The sequence below is a fragment of the Chrysemys picta genome, chromosome 2, assembly GCF_011386835.1.
Source record: "Chrysemys picta bellii isolate R12L10 chromosome 2, ASM1138683v2, whole genome shotgun sequence".
NCBI lineage: Eukaryota > Metazoa > Chordata > Testudines > Emydidae > Chrysemys > Chrysemys picta.
In genome coordinates this window covers 35,915,249-35,935,797 of record NC_088792.1, presented here as the reverse complement: position 1 = coordinate 35,935,797, position 20,549 = coordinate 35,915,249, and the positions used below count along the sequence as shown (strand labels likewise).

At 42.5% G+C, this 20,549-nt stretch overlaps 1 protein-coding gene across 2 annotated transcripts in view; it reads left to right on the top strand.

Annotated features, from left to right (window-relative positions):
- MYO3A (myosin IIIA) overlaps positions 1–20,549 on the top strand; it is a 200,148-nt gene that overhangs the window by 51,367 nt on the left and 128,232 nt on the right. The gene's annotated exons all lie outside the window — the stretch shown is intronic.

Below are 20,549 nucleotides of genomic sequence, written 5' to 3'. Positions count from 1 at the left end.
CTTCCAAATCTTTGGCAATCCTAATAAGCTTGAATATGGTCAAAACAAAGTGGAGCCTTAGAATTAATCAAATATTTACAATTTTTCCCCCCAGTATTCAAACAACCCTTTAAATGAACCACAACAACATTATTTACATGTACATCAGACAAAGAAAGATACATGTCTGATTAAAATATGGCTTTTTGGTGACTAATAGTTTAGAATCATTCACTGACCTATTTTATATAGAAAGGTTTTGGGTCACATTGCATTTTGAGTTTTCGTGCATAATTTCATTTAATGGTAAAAATCACTGAACTGTATTTTTGTAAAACTCTACAGAACATTGTTTTATAATCCACTATTTAAGCATAATTACACGTTTTAAAAGACATCACTCCTGGGGATGGTGGAAATGCAGGTTTAATTGCTGGATTAGTTTGGGTTTTTTGTTCACAGTTAGAGTCGAGACACTGATTCAATTCCAGCCTGGAATGTGGTTTGCTGTGAAGGGAGAGACTAACCAAGTCTAGGAGCAGTATGACTCTACGCTGCATCAAAAAGTGGCCCCGCAGCCTCCCCACGGGAAGATGCAGCCATATCACCCATCCATTCCTGCTGGTGTTTCTCCAACTAAACAGCATAACTTTTTTCTTGTCAGGATTGAGCGTCAGACATTTTTCTGTCAGACAAAATCCTATCTGTCAGACACCGAGAAAGGCAAGCACAGCATCTAAGTTTGACAAAAAGGAGACTTCCACGTCTATGATCTCATCACACTCTCCCAGAAATGTGGTAGTGGTTTGGCTTCTAGCTCATTAACTTGGATTTTAAGACCTCTGTAGGAGGGCTGGTGGTTTCTCTGTGCCAGGTAAATAAATATATGTTTGTCTGGATAATGGCTTTTGACCACAGCAGTAAGATTCACAGTACTTAGGACCTTGCTGCAGCCAATATGAGCAATGACTCCCAAAATGCTGATGCATGTGTGGACCTAAGGCATTATATGGCCCTTGCAATTAGACTGGGGGATCAGCCCCACATGAGTCACACATGAAAGGACCCTTTGGCAACTTTGTCTCCCATTCTGCATTGAGGAGGTGGATGGCATGCTTCCCTGTCCCTAGCATTTGTGGGCAAGTTGGGCATAGAGCAGAAGAGGTTGGAGCGAGGGATGTATGAGTCCCTGCAGCACTATCCCCTGCTATAGTTTTGAGTTTCCATGCTGGAAAGTAGGTGGGTGGTAATATAGCTTAATGAGCTCTGTTAGCTTCATCTCTACCCCTGCCAAGGATGCTACTGAGCAGGCAGCCAGTGGCACTGCCACACCCACACCAGTCATCCTTGCAGATGGCTACAGGTTTTGCATGGCTTGGAAGGGAGCGCAATCTACAGCCCCTCCTGCCCCAAGGGATTAGTGTCAGCAAAGCTGTAAGAGTCTCCTTGTGGAGTTTCCCTGCCTCCTGGCCCCTTCTTGTGATCTTCCCAAGGGTGTGAGGCAGGTGGGGTAATCTGGATCCATGTAACTAAAGCTTTAGGATGAAACTCAGACCCCATTGAAGTTGATAAGAGTTTTGCTATTGACTTCAACTGGAGCCAGGATTTCACCCTTATCAGCATCAATTGAAAATACGAAAATTTGAAATAGGAGGAAGCATCGCCCAGTTGTTGTGGTGTGAAGGGATCACCCTTTAAAAGCAGGTGATAAGAATATGGAGGCAAGATCTAATCCCTGTAACCCAAACCCCATCATTTAAAATGACCAGCTGGAAGGCATGGCTGGAGGAAGGGCGAGCAGGATGAGTGCAGTGATGCTGGAATTAGGGGTGCTGTCACATCCCCTGGCTTGAAGTAGTAATAACAAACACCAAATACATGGTTTCCATCAGCAGCATGCCAAAAAAATTGTTCCAGCACCCCTTTCTGAGTGACCAGGAGACTGCAATGAAGGACATTGCTGCTGGCATTGGAGTAGTGCACATGAAAAGAGGGAAACTTACAGGCTTTGAGGGCCATCCCAATTACGTTTGCAAAAAAAATCAGGTGTGTCTCTCCTTGTTTTGTAAACCTGCTTAAGAACCACTCCGATCCTTGCTGTGTTTCTGCAGGATAGGAGAGCGTGGTGCAGGTTTCCTTTCCTCCCTACACAAGCTGCCAGAGCCCTCCTAAGTGCACCTTTCTCACCTGCCGCCAGGTTCTTTCCCATCTTCCACCTCTGTGCAGCCCATGTACCATGTTATTTTGCTTCAAAAATCTTGTCTTCCTTGTGTCCCTTTCAGCTTGTCTGCCATAGGGATAGCTAGCAAGCACAGGCAGGAGACTAGATGGGGGCAGGGCAGGAGGCTGTATCTATTGCTATGACAACCCAGGCTGGAAGGAAGTTGTGTTTGCAAAATGCTGAACCTTTGGAACTATACCTCCCTATCAGGCCAATCAATGTAAAGCTGGCAAAACAAAAGCATACCCATTCCAAATCCCCAGCTCCGGGTATCTCTTTCACAGGCTCTCCTAGAGTCCTGAGAACAGCTAGAAACACTAGTTTATGGGCTCTTCTAGGCTTTCCAAAGGAAACTTCTATAACTGCTTTGAAGAGACAAGCCTATTTCAGAGATACTAAAAGGTTTAATTTTATATAAAGGGAAGTAATTTATGTAGTAGATGTTCTACTTGTATGAGCTGCAATTTGTTATAATTTTTTGCATGCATACAATATATCTGTTTCAGAGTAGCAGCCGTGTTAGTCTGTATTCTGTATGCAGCATTTGCTGTTCAAATTATTATGTTTCCATCTTTATGGAAATAAGAGGTAAATATGAGGAAGAAAATGAACCAAAAGATTTGAAGTGAAACCACTCTATAAAATGTGATAAAGCACTGTAGAGTTTTTAAAGCAGATATGTGAATGGTCACAAGATTGGAGTCTGCTATAGAACAATTCTTTTTCAGAAGTTCAGTGCTGAGAAAAATAAATACTGACTTTCCTTTGGGTGTATGCTCTGATTAGGCTACATAATATTCTGTCTTTCAAAATGCCATGTATGAAAGATAAATGGCCAAGTCCATAATTGACTTTATCCTACTCTTCAACACGGAGTATTTTTTCTTTAGCTATAATTGCTCCTTTCAAACCAACACTTCATACTTTGATCCATTACAGTTCTGAATCACACTTGATTTATCCATTTTTAATAATATGCCCTTTTTTGCTTTCCAATTATAGTAATTTCCTCCTCTGAGTTATACCTTATTTTTCTAAGATCAAAGATTTTTGTTTTGGCTAAAAGTAGCATTCGGCATTTCAAAGTTTAGTAAATACTAGGGCTGTTGATTAATCACAGTTAACTCATGTGATTAACTCAAAAAAATTAATTTTGATTTAAAAAATTAATTGCGATTAATCGCACTATTAAACAATAGAATACCAACTGAAATGTATTAAATATTTTGGATGCTTTTCTACATTTTCAAATGTATTGATTTCAATTACAACACAGAATATAAAGTGTACAGTGCTCACTTTATATTATTTTTGATTACAAATATTTGCACTATAAAAATTATAAAAGAAATAGTATTTTTCAATTCACCTCATAAAAGTACTGTAGTGCAATCTCTTTATTATGAAAGTGCAAGTTACAAATAAAGGTTTTTTGTTACACAACTGCACTCAAAAACAAAACAATGTAAAACTGTAGAGCCTGCAAGTCCACTCAGTCCTACTTCTTGTTCAGCCAATTGCTAAGAGAAACAAGTTTGTTTACATTGACAGGGGATACTGCTGCCCACTTCTTAATTACAATGTCACCTGAAAGTGAGAACAGGCCTTTGCATGGCACTGTTGTAACTGGCATCGCAAGATATTTAATATGCCAGATGTGCTACAGATGCATATGCCTCTTCATGCTTTGGCCATCATTCCAGAGGACATGCTTCCATGCTGATGACGCGCGTTAAAAAATAAGGCGTTAATTAAATTTGTGATGGAACTCCTTGGGGGAGAATTGTATGTCTCCTGCTCTATTTTACCCACATTCTGCCATATATTTCATCTTATAGCAGTCTCAGATGATGACCTAGCAGATGTTGTTCGTTTTAAGAAAACTTTCACTGCAAATTTGATAAAACGCAAAGAAGATACCAATGTGAAATTTCTAAAGATAGCTACAGCACTGGGCCCAAGAGTTAAGAATCTGAAGTGCCTTCCAAAATCTGAGAGGGATGAGGTGTGGAGCATGCTTTCAGAAGTCTTAAAAGAGCAGCACTCTGATGCAGAAACTACAGAACCCAAACCACCAAAAACAAAAATCAACCTTCTGCTAGTGGCATCTGATTCAGATGATGAAAATGAACATGGGTCAGTCTGCACAGCTTTGGATCTTGAGCAGAACCCATCATCAACATGGACGCATGTCCTCTGGATTGGTGGTTGAAGCATCAAGGGTCATATGAATATTTAGCGCATCTGGCAACGCCAGCTACAACAGTGCCATGCAAATGCCTGTTCTCTTTTTCAGGTGACATTGTATATAAGAAGCCGGCAGCGTTATCTTCTGCAAATATAAACAAATTTGTTTGTCTGAGCGATGGGCTGAACAAGAATTAGGACTGATTGGACTTGTAGGTTCTAAAGTTTTACATTGTTTTATTTTTGAATGCAGGGGTTTTCTACATAATTCTACATTTGTAAGTTCAACTTTCATGATACAGAATTTGCAGTACAGTACTTGTATGAGGTGAATTGAAAAATACTATTTCGTTTGTTTTTTACAGTGCAAATACTTGAAATAAAAATAAATATAAAGTGAGCACTGTACACTTTGTATTCTGTGTTGTAATTGAAATCAATATATTTGAAAATGTAGAAAACATCCAAAATATTGAAATAAATGATATTCTATTATTGTTTAACAGCATGATTAATCACGATTAATTTTTTTATCACACCATTAATCACGAATAATGTTTTTAATTGTTTGACGGCCCTAGTAAATACTCATCATTTTTTCTGCAACATGATATTTGAAATTGCAATGTGACTTGCACAGTCCACATCTTTTAGGCAGATGTACAACATTATTTCCTACTTTACTTAGGCATTTACTGTACATATAAGTTAGATTCAATAGACCTCTAACATTGTTCTTTTAATCAAGAAGTAAAGCAAACGGCAGGGGAATATTAAATATTAATGTTCAATATGTACAAGTTAAATCTGGGAACTGTAGCCACAACATTCTCAGGGCTCGTCTAGATGATCAGTTAGTGCACGGTAAATTGGGTTGTAAATCTACAGCACATTGTCTGTGGACTTTGCTACTGTGTTCCCTAGTCCTCACTGACCTACTCCCATTTCGAAGTGGAATAGAACAAAGTGCACTCGGGACCTTTTAGTGCATGGTAGCAGAGTCCACATGGATAGTTAGTGCACAGCACACTAGTGCACTGTAGATTTACACTCCAGCTTGCCATGCACTAACTGTTCATCTAGACAAGCCCTAAATTATAGCATCTTGATACTATTTTATATATTTTAACATTGGGGTATCTGAATATGTCTATAAATCCATCCAACATTAGTGCAATCAGAGTCGTAGCACAACAAGAGAAGAAGGATAGTCGAGAAATTAGGGCACTAGCCTAGGACTTGGGAGATGTAGGTTAGTTCCCTGCGCTGTTGCAGACTCCCTGTGTGACCTTGGGAAAGTCACTAAGCTGCTCTGTGCCTCAGTTCCCCATCTGTAAAATGGGGATAATAACACTGCCCTAAGGGTAAATACATTGAAGATAGTGAGGTGCTCAGATACTATGGTAATGGGGGCCATATAAATACCTACGATAGACAGCAGCACATTTCTCCCCTAGAGCTGGTGACACATGGCACCACCCACCACAAGAACATTTTGTTTCAATTCCCATTTCCCCAGCCTCACTCTCAAACCACACCCACTTGCAACCCAGCCTTTGGGGAAGAGAAGCCTATCACAATATTTTAACTTACAATAAATTATAGTAAATTAGTCTTCATACTAGGTATGTGGACATAAAACAAATTTCAACTGAGATATCCAAGACATTGACGTATTAACTTTTTCCCTCCTAAGGATGTTAGAATGACACTGCAACAGAAAAAGAGCCCTTGAAAAGTTCTCAATGGGTAGACAATAGATAGAGCTAATACTGTTATGGATAGGCAATAAAAACTAGAGGAGGGCGCACAATTACTGCTGGCTGCCATGTTGGCTTACTAGAGAGACAAGGTGAGTGAAAGAATCTCTTTTATTGGCCCAACTTCAAATTGTGTCATCCACCTTGTCTCTCTAACATTCTGGGACTGACATGGCTACAACTACACAAGTTTACTTACTGCATTTTGTGTGTATTCTAGCCAGCTGATCCGATGGCCAAGAAATTCAAGTTATTGACTTCATTTAGCTTCGGATCATGCTCTAACAAACAAATTTGTTAAATGTTGTAAGGGCAACCTTAATTCTGATGTTTCCTAACTTTTCAGTGCTTGAATTTGAAATGTTAAAGTTCCTTTGATATTGCTTTTTGTATGTAAAAAAGTGCAGAATTTCTCTAACTCTTGAATTTTTGTAAGTTTCTTTTTGCATTTATGCATAAAGCTCTGGCCTAAATGCTGTTCCTGACCTTTTAATTATGCTAGCTCTGGTTCTATAAAATTACCCTTCAATTTAGTTTGATTAAGGATAATTAAGGTAGTAGTATACTGCAGCTGTGTTGCAAAGCTATAGTTAAAGCTCTTTCAGACTTTCTAGTATAAATACCTTTCCATGGTGGGGGTTAGATCTTGATGGTTTTTAATTGTACTAGTCCAAATCAGAGTATACAATTTGTTAATCTGGTAACCTGGACACACATTTATTTTCTTGTGGGGGAAGATGCAGTCACTTCTTAGTTGTTGACTTTCCATGGTTTTAGACATTTTTATAAAAACAACAAGGAGTACTTGTGGCACCTTGGAGACGTCTGATTTGTATCCATTTATTCTTTTGCGTAGCGACTGTCCGGTTTGGCCAATGGACATGGCAGAGGGACATTGTTGGCACACGATGGCATGTATCACATTGGTAGATGTGCAGGTGAACGAGCACCATCATAGGACCTAACCACATCAGTCACCCCATCAGGGGCTCGTTCATCTGCACATCTACCAATGTGATACATGCCATCCTGTGCCACCACTGCCCCTCTGCCACGTACATTGGCCAAACCGGACAGTCACTACGCAAAAGAATAAATGGACACAAATCAGATGTCAAGAATTATAACATTCAAAAACCAGTTGGAGAACACTTCAACCTCCCTGGACAATCAATAACAGGCTTAAAAGTGGCAATTCTTCAACAAAAAAACTTCAAAAACTCCAACGAGAAACTGCAGAACTGGAATTAATTTGAAAACTGGACACCATCAAATTAGGCCTGAATAAAGACAGGGAGTGGATGGGTCACTACAAAAACTAATTTTCCCGTACTAATTTTCCCCTACTATTGTTAACACCTTCTTGCCAACTGTTTGAAATGGGCCACCCTGATTACATTGCCCTCATTACCACTACAAAAGTGATTTTTCCTCCCTTGGTATTCTACTGTTGAGAATATCCCACTTCCACTTTAATTTAATTGTTTCGTTAGTACTGACCCCCCACTTGGTAAGGCAACTCCCATCTTTTCATGTACTATGTGTATATATACCTGTCTACTGTAGTTTCCACTCTATGCATCTGATGAAGTGGGTTTTAGCACACGAAAGCTTATGCCCAAATAAATTTGTTAGTCTCTAAGGTGCCACAAGCACGCTTCGTTGCTTTTGCTGATAGAGACTAACACGGCTACCACTCTGAGACATTTTTCTGTAACTTTATCACCCTTGTGGTCAAGATGGAATCTGCTCTGCAGGCAGTTCCAGCCAAGAGAAGGCGTGCGCAGGAACACAGCAGGGAAAGTCCCTTCCACCACATGGGCACCTGTTCCAAATCCCCTGGAGTGAACACACACACACACCGGAATAGTACAATGAATATAGGAAAGGGAAATATTTATTCACAGAGGGATGAATGGAGAAAAACAACAGGGGGAAAGATAGGGGGCGCAGTAAAACAGAGTTACATTTAACACAAAGGCCGCACCGACCCAGTGGTACCACAGTCTGAAAGGGGCAGACATCGAGCAATGTGTCTGCACACAGAATTCAGAAGTCCTGGGCAAAGTTCCAGTGGTGAATCTTGTGTGCTCCTGGTCGTCATCAGCGCCAGTAAACTTTCCCCAACAAATCCTTCTGGTGCCCTCTTCTGCTGCTGGCTGCAAAGCCACACAGAGTGACAGCCTACCCGCTTAACTAGCTAATGGCCTCCCTCCTTATTCCCAATGCAAAGTCACAAGCCCCAGTACTTATAGTCCCATATAACTCTGGTCAGCAGTGTTACTGGGTCCAACTCTGTTTTGTCCTTCTTGAGTGATTCCTCCCTGACACAGTGCTCATAAGAACATAAGAACGGCCATACTGGGTCAGACCAAAGGTCCATCTAGCCCAGTATCCAATCTACCGACAGTGGCCAATGCCAGGTGTCCCAGAGGGAGTGAACCTAACAGGTAATGATCAAGTGATCTCTCTCCTGCCATCCATCTCCACCCTCTGACAAACAGAGTCTAGGGACACCATTCCTTACCCATCGTGGCTAATAGCCATTAATGGACTTAACCTCCATGAATTTATCCAGTTCTCTTTTAAACACTGTTATAGTCCTAGCCTTCACAACCTCCTCAGGTAAGGAGTTCCACAAGTTGACTGTGCGCTGTGTGAAGAAGAACTTCCTTTTATTTCTTTTAAACCTGCTGCCTATTAATTTAATTTGGTGACCCCTAGTTCTTGTATTATGGGAATAAGTAAATAACTTTTCCTTATCTACTTTCTCCACATCACTCATAATTTTATATACCTCTATCATATCCTCCCTTAGTCTCCTCTTTTCCAAACTGAAAAGTCCTAGCCTCTTTAATCTCTCCTCATATGGGACCCTCTCCAAACCCCTAATCATTTTAGTTGCCCTTCTCTGAACCTTTTCCTGGCTCTTGTCCTGGCGTGTCCCCGGTTGGCCGCTTGGTCCCTCCCAGGCTTTGGGCAGGTTCTCGGATGCTTCACTTGCAGCCCTTCTGTCTGGAGCTCCAGACACCCACACTCTGTCTCTCTCCCTCTCTCCACACTCCACACCATTTCCACTTCCTGGAAAAAGCAGCACTTCCTCCCCTCAGGACAAATCTTCTATGATTCCATGAAAGATTTAAAGGAGCCATGCTCTATAAACCCCAAAGGGGTTACATTTACTAATACATAAATAATACAGATTATGTGATAATGTTGTATAATTTTTTATCAGAATGAGTTTTCCCTGGGCATATCCAAAATGAGTGTCAATACAGCTGTTATGCCACATCATTATTTATTTTGTTTATGCCACATACGTTAAAAGGAAAAACTAATTTATAAATGTAGAGAGTTTTTAAAAATTGTATTGAGATTATCCTTCCCCCATGCCTGTAAAGGCAGGTGCCTTAGTTATTTTTAGTACAACGGTGGAAGATTCAGCAAGAAAGGGAAAAAATTAATACACTTCAAAACCCCCTAAACATGACCTACAATAGCTTATTTCTACATCATAATGTCATGAGGCTAAGGTTGGATGTCTTGGTCCCTTTCCAAAGTGGAAATGAGTGCTGGGCCGCATTGCAAAGCTGAGAAGTTCCCCTTTCTGAGGTGATAAATATCCATATCTAGTACTGCAGGGTCACAGGATCTCAGATTTTGAAGCTGTGACATCTTTATGTCTAGAAAAGCTGTTAATGGCCCAAATGGCCCAAATGAACCTTGCCTGTGCTGGCCTTTTGAGCTGGTGTAATTTCAAAAAAAGAAATCCACATTTTGGACAGGTGTCACGGCCTTTAGCAGAATCAGTCTCCTAGCAACCCAACAAGCACAACTGGCCTGCAAGAGGCTACCTGATTGACTAGACCACTTGATTGGTCAGGGCAGCTGGCTGGCTTTTAAGCCCAGCAGCAGCAGTAGCTCTGTGGCTGCTCAATATGTTCATGCCTGCAGCTCTCATCCTTCCTGTGTCTACTATTCCTCACATTGTCCCAGTCCTGCTACTAGTTCTGTTTCTGCCTTGTTCTCCCGGCACTTGCTAGTTCCTGCTTCCTCACCTTGCTCCTGGCTCTGGCTTCCTCATCCTGACCCTGGTTCCTGATCCCAGCTATGACCCTTGGCTTCGCTGTTAGTTCCTGGTTCTGGCTCTGACTCCTGACATTGGTTTGGATCTGCTTCCTGGCTCTTGCTCCACCCACTAGGCTTGACTGTCCATGGTCCAGTCTCTAATAGAGGGGAAGAAAGGCGGAAATAGCTCTATGGCAGACTGATATTTTTTTAAAGGCAAATATTTGAAGTTACTTTCAAGGGGTGAATAAATTCCAGGGAATGGATTACTGGGCAGAAAGCAGATAAGGCAGTCAAAGGCAGATGCTAAGAGTATTTATCTTATAGCTCTGCAATTTATTATATGGATATCCTTCTGTGTATGTGGTAGATTATAGGTGTATCAATGCCTCTTGTTTTTCTATTCTAAAGTCAGTTTTAGTTTCTTAAAACTTCTTCAATCATTTATCTTTCAGGGTGATGAGTGGTTCTTTTGTTCTTAGTCTGGGAGACCATTTTTCCCCCAGAATGTTTCAGCACATATAGCTTAGCTGTTTCTGAGAATGAAATGAGTGGGGGAAAATACTTTTTTTTTCATAAAACAATTTTGCAACTTTTATTTTTGAACAGTACCAGCACTTTGGCAGTAGATTTTAGAAACTTCACTTTTGACAGGAACTTTGATTCTTGGGAACAGATCCTCAGCTGGTGTAAATTGAAGCTTCTACATTGAAGATCTGATTGTTGATTGCTGATAAATATTGTGTTTGATATCTTTAAAGATGAGAGCCCTGTTGCAGAGGAGAAAAAATAAAGGTCCCTCACCTACTCAGTATTAATACAGCACTTTGACTTTATGAATGATTTTATTTTAAAGGAAATTAAGATCCAAGCAGAGTTGGGAGAGTGTATGAATACCAGAAAGGTTCTACATGTACATCTGTAGATTAGTTTTGGTTTGAAGCCAAATGTTGTATAGTTTATTAGCAAGTCTGCTGGATTGGAAATGTGCAATAAATTTAAAACATTTCTGCCGTCATTCTGAAATGGATTTATACATAGGCCTTGATGCTTTGAAAGAAAGCATCTATAAAAGGCTGTTTGTCTCCAAATTTATTTCTAGATGTAGAATCTGCTAATGGTGAAGCTGTAGGTGGAGTAGGTGTCATTTGTAGACTGTTATTTTATGATCATCTGTCTGAACAATAATGTGATGTCATTTATATTATATCACTGTTTATAGCAAATGAATTATCTTTGTTACTATCTAAATGTTTAAGTACCTTGAACTACCTGATGACCTCTGAAATAGGTTTTTGATGTACTTTGAAGGACATCACTGTAGAGGGTTTAGATTTGTTGTGGTTCATTTTTAGACGTTATAAAATCCCACTAATCTATCTGTCCAAGTTATGATGAAAGGTGTTCAAATTTCTAGGTGCATCAGTGTTAGTTTTCATTTATGCAAACTACATTATGGGATGTCATTCATATTTTATTATTTAGCAGGGTGGATAAAAATCAATGATTTTAAAAAAATCAGATTTTTTTTGATAAAATGCTTTTTGAGGAAAGATAGTTTTAATTAAGATACATTATAGCTCAAAGATATCTCATCATGGAATTGGGATTATAAATTCTAATTCTATAGTATGAGACAACATATTTATGTAATGTTTAAGAAAAGTTTTGTAAATGAGTCCCAATAGTTCATGGATTATGGACCCAATCTTATGGGGTTCCATGGGCTTCTGTATAGATTATTTAGGTTAATCTTTCTATCTACCCAATCGGACTCAGTGCTCAGTCTAGAAGATACCATCAGAGATGCTTAGTTTTGCAGTTCTCAAACTGTGGATTTGTGTCTCCAGAGATAACATGCGTGTTAACAGCAAAAATGTTTTTAAATAAATAATATATAGAGGTGAGAAATAACAGATCTCAACCCGACTGTCCCTCTGCACTTTCAGAGAAGTAAGGGATTGATTCTGTGTACACAAATTTGCAAAGTTCCAAAAAGTTCAGTGAATAGAAGATTGTTGGGGGTGGAATAGATCTGGACATGGAGAAGAAGTCTGGAGATAAATGTGAGAAGGGAGGGACAGGCAGTAGAAATAAAAGTGAAACTATCAGAGGGGTAGACTTCTGTTAGTCTTAAAGGTGCCACAGGACCCTCTGTTGCTTTTTACAAAAGTGAAACTGTTTGAGCAGCATATTCCAGAAGTCTTGAGGTCTTTCTGAGTGTAGCCTTCATTGATTTGAGATCTACCATACCATTCTCTCACTAGAAGGGAAAACATATAATGGCAGCAGGCCGTAAAAGAGACCCAGTTTGGGAATATTTTAATGAAGTTCCTCTACCTATGGGTAAGACAGGCATGCATGCAAAATGCAAACAGTGCAACAAAGAAATGCAAGGCCTGGTTGCCCGAATGAAACAAGATCATTAGAAGTGTTCCTTCATGCATCATTGCCTCAGACCATCAGAACTAAATCAAATTTGAGGAAAGATGCTGTGATGTGGTGTTCACCCCACATTTGCCTGAAGGGGTAGATGTACCCTAAGAAAGTGGCCAATTAACCAGACACAGCTGAGGAGAATCAGGTGGCTTAAGCAATCCACTGACTAAATAACGAGGGAGCCCAGGTGAGGACGAACAAGCTGGGCTGGGTTTATAGAAACAGGAAGCTGGGAGCAGAAAGAGGGCTTCAGGGAAGTAGTCTGCAGTCACTCCCTGGGAGAAGGAAAGTGTTATTTGGGGGCTTCAGTTGGCACTATTGAATCCATCTGCACATTGAACTGCCGTGGCAAATTGAAAGGGCTGACACAGCTCTGTCTGCAAAAGTTACTATCGGTCTTGGCAAGGTGTTAAACCTAAAGGTATTCATGGTCAATATTTGCTACTATAACTGGGATGATATTCACCAATGAGACCGTTAGTAGTAAGAAAATGGCACACTACCAATGGAACTGGAGTTCATCGTGAACCACAGTCAGTATATCCCAGGGACACACCTGAAAACAAAGTAGCACCAACACAGGGTCCTTCAGTTTTACCAAATTCAATGCTAAAAAGAAGGTAGGGCCAATGAAGGGGCTGAAGATACTGATAGGTTGCATATTGAGCACAATGAAAGAGAGAAACATAGCTTTGATTCTTGACCAACTATAAGGGCAAGGAAACCAGAGATTAGCGGCTGGGCTGGTTTCATCACTCTGGTGCATGATAATGTTGTGGTAAGTCAGGACAGTGTGTAGGCTACTTGCCCACAATCTATGTCCTGGTAACACATATGTCCCCTGTGAATGAAGTGCCAAACCAATTTTTCAAGATCATATAAGCTTTATAGTTGATCAAGATAATAAATGTGTTTGCTCAAGTATTCAGCAACAAAGCCATTGAAATAGGATGATGGCATCTTGATGAGCTCAGGGATATTACTTGATATTACCTGACAGTTCAGTTCCGGAGCACAAATCTCAAGCAGTTGGGTGTATTAATGCAGGAATATTATCTGTTTAATCTATTAAACTTTCAGGTACTCTGAATTTTCAGAGACAAAGCTAATGTTAAATCCTTGGTTATCTGGCTTGAGAACAATATGTATGTCTTGCTAATAGTCAGGTGCATAGAAATGTCATCTGTGTCAGATGAATGATGAGTAAAGCATACAAGATAAGCTGGAAGACTTTGATGTGCTTGCAATTTAAATTGACATTTCACGTGTTGGAATCAAATGCTATTTTATAAATCTATTGCATAAGACAGCTCTGCACACCAGCAGCTCAGTTATGCTTCATTCTTCTGTATATTCCTTCCCTGTTCACCCGGTAGGTGACCGGGGCGTGGGGGTGGGGGTGGGGGGAGTGGAGAACTCCCCCAAGCCCCTTCCTTTCAGTCCAATTTGTACCTTATTCTGAGAGGCAGAAAACTCAGACAAATCAGCCATAGGGAGGACACCATCCACTGAGAACTGGACTGAAAACCTGTTCTATCTACATTTTTCTTTTACATGAGTTGGGAAATTGAGACAGCAACAGCTACTGTTTCTTCCCTCTCACTTCCCCCATGATTACCAGCTTGTTGAAGCATGCTCTCCCCCCCGCTTTTCCTCTGGAACAAGGGGCTTTAATTGCTGTTTCCTTATTGGAGAGACCAGTTCCCACTTCACTTAGGGTTTCTGAGTGTCCGGTTTTCGACTGGAACACCCTGTCAAAAAGGGAACCTGGAGGCTCCCAGGAAGCAGTCAGCATATTCCTCCAGCTCCTAGGCTTAGGGGCAGCCATGGGGCTCCACACACTGTCCCCGCCCCGAGCACTGGCTCCGAAGCTCTCATTGGCCGGGAACCCTGGCCAATGGGTGCAGGGGTGGCGGTGGCACCTGTTGGCAGCGGCAGTGTGCAGAGTGGCCTGGCTGCACCTCCCCCTAGGAGCTGGAGGGACATGCCAGCCTCTCCTTGGGAGCCGCCTGAGTTAAGCGCCGCCCGGAACCCACACCGCAAACCCCCACCCTGAGCCGCCTCCCACACCCAGACTCCCTCCCGGAATCCGCACCCTGCAGCTCTTCTTACACACCAAACCCCTCATCACTGACCCCACCCCAGAGCCTGCTCCCCCACCACAGCCCTCACCCACTCGTACACCCCAACTCCCTGCCCCAGCCCAGAGCCCCCTCCCAAACTCTGAACCTCTCGGTCCCAACCCAGAGCCCCTTCCTGCACCCCAAACTCCTCATCCCCAGCCCCTCCCCAGAGCGTGCAACCTTAGCCAGAGCCCTCACCCCCTCCTACACCCCAACCCCCTGCCCCAGCCCAGAGCCCCCTTCTACAGTATGTTTCCCTTCATATCTTCATACATTTCTTTTTTCCATTTAAACCATAATAGCTTTCAACAAAAATTCCAATAAGCTTTTACAGAAGAACACTGTACAATAGTGACATGAGCTAATTAACTGTCTGGCCATGAGACTTCACAATGGGCCACCTTGTAACAGACTGATAATTCGCATTGCCTCACTTCTATGGATACTTGACTGTTATCAAAGATCTTCCCTTTTTTCATTTCGCTCTGTTGCCTTCATGATTTCTTGTCATGCAAACATTCCAATTAGCTCACCTGAAGCTAAAATTCCAAACAAATAATTCTGGTAAGAGGATGCCAAAGCTAGGCTTTTGCCTGTGAAATAGCTCTAATCCGAAAGGGTGCAGTCCATAATTAGATTAGCGCAGGCTTCCTTTTCTACACACTTCCCTACTGGGAAGTTCTCCCTACTTGGAGTTATACATGGATCACCCAGCTTTAAGAGGTGCCTCTCCTGTCATGAGGCCATCCCCGTGAGCGACGGTCATTCACGGTGCATACTCTGTTTGGGTGAGAGGCATGTGTCACAAAAATGCACCCACTGCCTCAAACTGAAGGCTTGTTTCAGAAAGGACAGTGAATTGAGACTAAAACTTTTACTAATGGAGAGCTCACTGTGAGCAGTCTCAGAGCCTGACCCTGATACCTCTCCTCCACGGTGTTCAACATCATCACGGTCATTGGCTGACTCTTACATGCCATTCACTACTAAGAGAAAATTGACACTCTCCTGCCCAGATTAAAAGAAACAGGCCCCAAGCTCACCTACCAAGGAGCTGCCTCAAAAAAAGGCATCCCCTGCGAGGTCAGTAGCTTCAACATCTTCAGGGGCGAGACCGAGCTCCTATAACCGTCTGGGCACCTCCGTACCAGTGCTATGGAGAGGTCCAAGGGCCCTAAGTGGACAAGGCCACATAAGGGAACACTGTCCCTCAGGACCGAGAAGGACACTTCAAGGATCTCAAAATCGGCACCAACCGCCTCATTGGTATCAGTGGTTGTGCAGAGATTGTGGATATTGCTGGTGCCGAAGGTGGAGTGTGTTCTGTTGAACAACCAGTAGATGGCACCGAGTGCCATGTCAGTGCTGGGGGCTTGGTTGGTGCTGACAAAGTAGTCTGTTTAGTTTAGAACCCCAACCCCCCAATACCCACCTTGCCTCAGTAGCTACTGCCAGTTGTCATCTAGCCCCTTCTCTCAGGGGCAAACTGCAATCTGAAATGGCCACTCATCACTAGCAAGGGGGTTGGTCCTGCTGCCTTTTCTTGGCCAGATGGCTCCTTGTAGCCCTAGTATCTCCCCTTGCCTTTGGCAAGGCCTCAGCCTGGGTACTCACCAGGCCAGAGCTCCTCAGCTCTGCCTGCCCTTCTCCAGCCCTGCTCTGCCTCAGGTACCCTGCTTGCTCTCCCAAGCAGCCAGGTCCTTCTTGCTCCACTGCTGGAGCAAGACTCACTTCCTTTTCCCCAGGTGCCCTTCTTATACTGGCCCTGCCGGGCCCTGATTGGCTGCCTCAAGCCTGCTCATGATTGGCTCCCTGGGGCAGCCCTTTCCCAGGGCTGTTTTTAACCCCTTCCAAACTGGAATGGGGTGACCACCCCACTACACCCTGCAGTGAAACAAGGGACTGGTTCTCGGCCCTTAGGGTGACCAGATAGAAAGTGTGAAAAATCGGGACGGGACGGGGGATAATAGGCACCTTTATAAGAAAAATCCCCAAATATCGGGACTGTCCCTATAAAATCGGGACATCTGTCATCCTATCGGCCCTTGACCTCAAAGACATGTACTTCCATATCACCATAGACCCTTTGCTCAGATTTGTCCTGAGGTCTGATCATTACCAGTATGAGGTACGATCCTTTGGCCTCTCTACAGCACCCAGAGTGTTTTCCAAAGTCTATGCAGTGGTGGTGGCGTACCTCTGCAGACAAGATTATAATATTCCCATATCTAGACAACTGCCTCCTCAAGGCTCTGTCCAGAGTCAACATGTTCAAAGCTGTAAGAACAACAATGGACCTTTTCTCGAAACTCAGCCTCCAGATAAACATGCAAAAATCGACACTGACAGCAGTCCAATCTCTGGAGTTTATTGGGGCCTGACAGAGCCTCCTCCCTGCTCACAGACTTTCTGCAATAATCAGTCTCATCTCCACCGTGAGAACCAGCCCAGAGATCTCCACCAGAACTTGTCTTACAGTTGCTTAGTCATATGGCAGCAACCACATTCATCTGCCTCGAGGGATGGCTACCAACACTGTATCTGCCCCACAGGCACAGCCTGAAAAAAACTTCTCTCATTACCACTCAAGGTCAAAGATTCATTAGACTGGTGTAAACAACCCCAAAATGTCTGCATGGGAGTTCCCTTCCTCCAACCACCACTGTCCTTGATACTGATGACCAACGCCTCCCTACTTGGTTGGGGAGCTCATCTACAGACCCACACAGTGCAGGGCAAGTGGTCCCCACTGGAGTCTGCATTGCACGTCAATTTCCTGGAATTACATGCAGTCTGCAATGCATACCTATACTATCTACCAATAATCAGACAAAAGACCATAAGAGTAATGATGGACACCGTCGCCTGCATGTTTTATATCAACAGACAAGGGGGAGCAAGGTGCCAATCCCTATGCACAGAAGCACTAAAATTCCATGTTAAAAAAAAAAAAACTGTTCAATAACCTCTCTTAGCCAAAGGGCACTTGCAGTTTTGTAGTTTGGGTTAGTGGACAAAGGCTGGCAGTGGCCTGCTTGGAATGCTGGTCTAAAGGACAGCTGGAACACGATTACGGAAATCATGATAATGGTGCACAGCAGTCCAGTATTGGGCTGGTCACCTTAGGACTCCTGAGGGGACCTCTCCTCACTTTTTAGGAAGAGCCCTTTGAGAGCTGCTCACTATGTCAGGAGAGGTAGGAGCTAATTAAGCAAGAACAGTCTGTAGACAGCAACAGCTCAAAGATAGTGGCCCTTACCTGATTCCTGCTTCTAGACTATGCTGCCTGAGTTGTATCATGATTGGATTACTCTTGTCTGCTAAATATTGACAGCGTGCTTGCGACTGTGCAAGACAATTAACAACCCATGCTATGAAAAGCTTAGTCTAGGAGGAGCATAGAAAGTATATAGTCTGAGGCATTGAGGAAGAGTTGCTTAGGTAACTTTCCTCAAACTTTCAATTCTGTTCATTTGTTTTGGGGGCTGATTCCTAACAAAAGTAGGTCTCTCGGAGGGATTTGAGGAAAGGGTTGTTGCCCTGGTATCTGGGGAGTGGGAGGGAATTCAGTGCATAGAGCAGTGGTCCCCAACCTTTTCCGTCTGGCGAGCACCAGATGATGAGCCACGGAGGACCGTGCCGGTGGACGAGCATCTGCCGAAATGCCGCCGACAAGCAGCGTCATCCAGAGGCATCGCCGCTGAAATTCGACGGCATTTCAGCGGATGCTCGTTCGCCGGCCAGTACGCGGGCGCACTTAGATGCCCCGGCGGGTGCCATGGCATCCGCGGGCACCACGTTGGGGACCCCTGGCATAGAGGATATAGAGATAGATAAAATGATGAGCAAGGAATAGAAGATCAGGATGGAAAGAACATGGGAGTACGGGGTCATAGTTGTGTTAAGCAGAAGAAAAAATATGCTTTAGAAAAGAACCTTTTGAAATATCGTATTGCCTCTATATAAATCCATGGTACGCCCACATCTCGAATACTGTGTGCCGATGTGGTCGCCCCATTTCAAAAAAGATATATTAGAGTAGCAGCCGTGTTAGTCTGTATCCGCAAAAAGAACAGGAGTACTTGTGGCATGTTAGAGACTAATAAATTTATTTGAGCATAAGCTTTCGTGGGCTACAGCCCACTTCATCGGATGCATAGAATGGAACAAAAGAATAAATGGACACAAATCTGACATCAGGAATCATAACATTCAAAAACCAGTGGGAGAACACTTCAACCTCTCTAACTACTCAGTGACAGACTTGAAGGTGGCAATTTTGCAACCAAAAAACTTCAAAAACCAACTCCAAAGAGAGACTGCTGAACTTGAATTAATATGCAAATTAGATACAATTAATTTAGGTTTAAACAGAGACTGGGAATGGTTGGATCATTACACTAATTGAATCTCTTTCCCCATGTTAAGTATCCTCACACCTTCTATGGGTCATCTCGATTATCACTTCAAAAAAATTTTTTTCTCCTGCTGATGATAGTTCATCTCAATTGATTGGCCTCTTACAGTTGGTATGGCTACTTCCACCTTTTCATGTTCTCTGTATGTATAAATATCTTCTTTCTGTGTGTTCCAGTCTATGCATCCGATGAAGTGGGCTGTAGCCCACGAAAGCTTACGCTCAAATAAATTTGTTAGTCTCTAAGGTGCCACAAGTACTCCTGTTCTTTTTGTATCTGACATCTGCAATTCTTGAGTCGAAAGGTTTTATTGAAAACCAATGTACTTGATTTGAATAGGCTACAGGATCTATAGTCAAATGGAATTACTACTGTATGTTATGCTCATGTAATCTTACAGTTTTACACTTTATTATGGGAAACTACTGAGCCTATACTGCATAATGCCTACAACTTAGTTCATTGTTTTATCAGAGTATTCTACTTTTTGGAAGAGATAATGTACATGCAAGTTTGACATCATTGTGAATGTTTTAAAAGTGCTTACAGTACTGACTCAATCTTCCCATGTACATAATAGCTGCAGGCAGACTGGATTATGAAAATTACATCATGGATTTATCCTAATGAAGAGTTTTAAGTGACTAAAGTGAACATGTGAAATATTGTAGCCTCAATCAATCAGCTCGTATTGTGCATTACACTAAGTCACTAGAAGACCTACATTTTGAAAAGTAGATTAAGTCTTCTAGTTCCAGGGTCTGAGAAATACAAAGACAGATTGTTGATGTCCAAATGGCACTTTAGATACAGTGTAGTAGAGATGCTGTTGGGAGCTAGTTATGGCGCCCTAAACCAGAGCCACTTGGTCCTGGTGCAAGGTAGCAGCTCCCCTGCATCTCTAAGGCATATGTTACTTGGTAATGTCCCTGAGGAATCTTATGTCAGTGGAAGTTCAGGCATTGAAGAGCTGCATTCCACTGTGCCCCAATAATCCCCCCCAGCATGCCCCGGACGTGCTGCTTCCCCTTCCTATATCAGTATCTGGGGAGACAGCTGATGTAGATGGCAGCTACAACAGTAAATTTCTCTGTACAGGGGAAATTCTCCGCTGGCTGTCTCCAGCTGTCTTAAGTCCATTTTGCAGTGTATGTGGTGCCTAGTGTACTGAAGGAGACATGAGAATCCAAGCCACAATTATCTGTAGCACTGATACACTTGCATTTGATGAGCGTTAGGAGCTATCAAAATGACTCCACAAAATATCTCTTTAAAAGCATGACAGTAATTTTAGCTTCAGAAGAAAGTTGACATCTACATAAAAAATTAGAGAGAGCAGATGTTGTACGTGTAT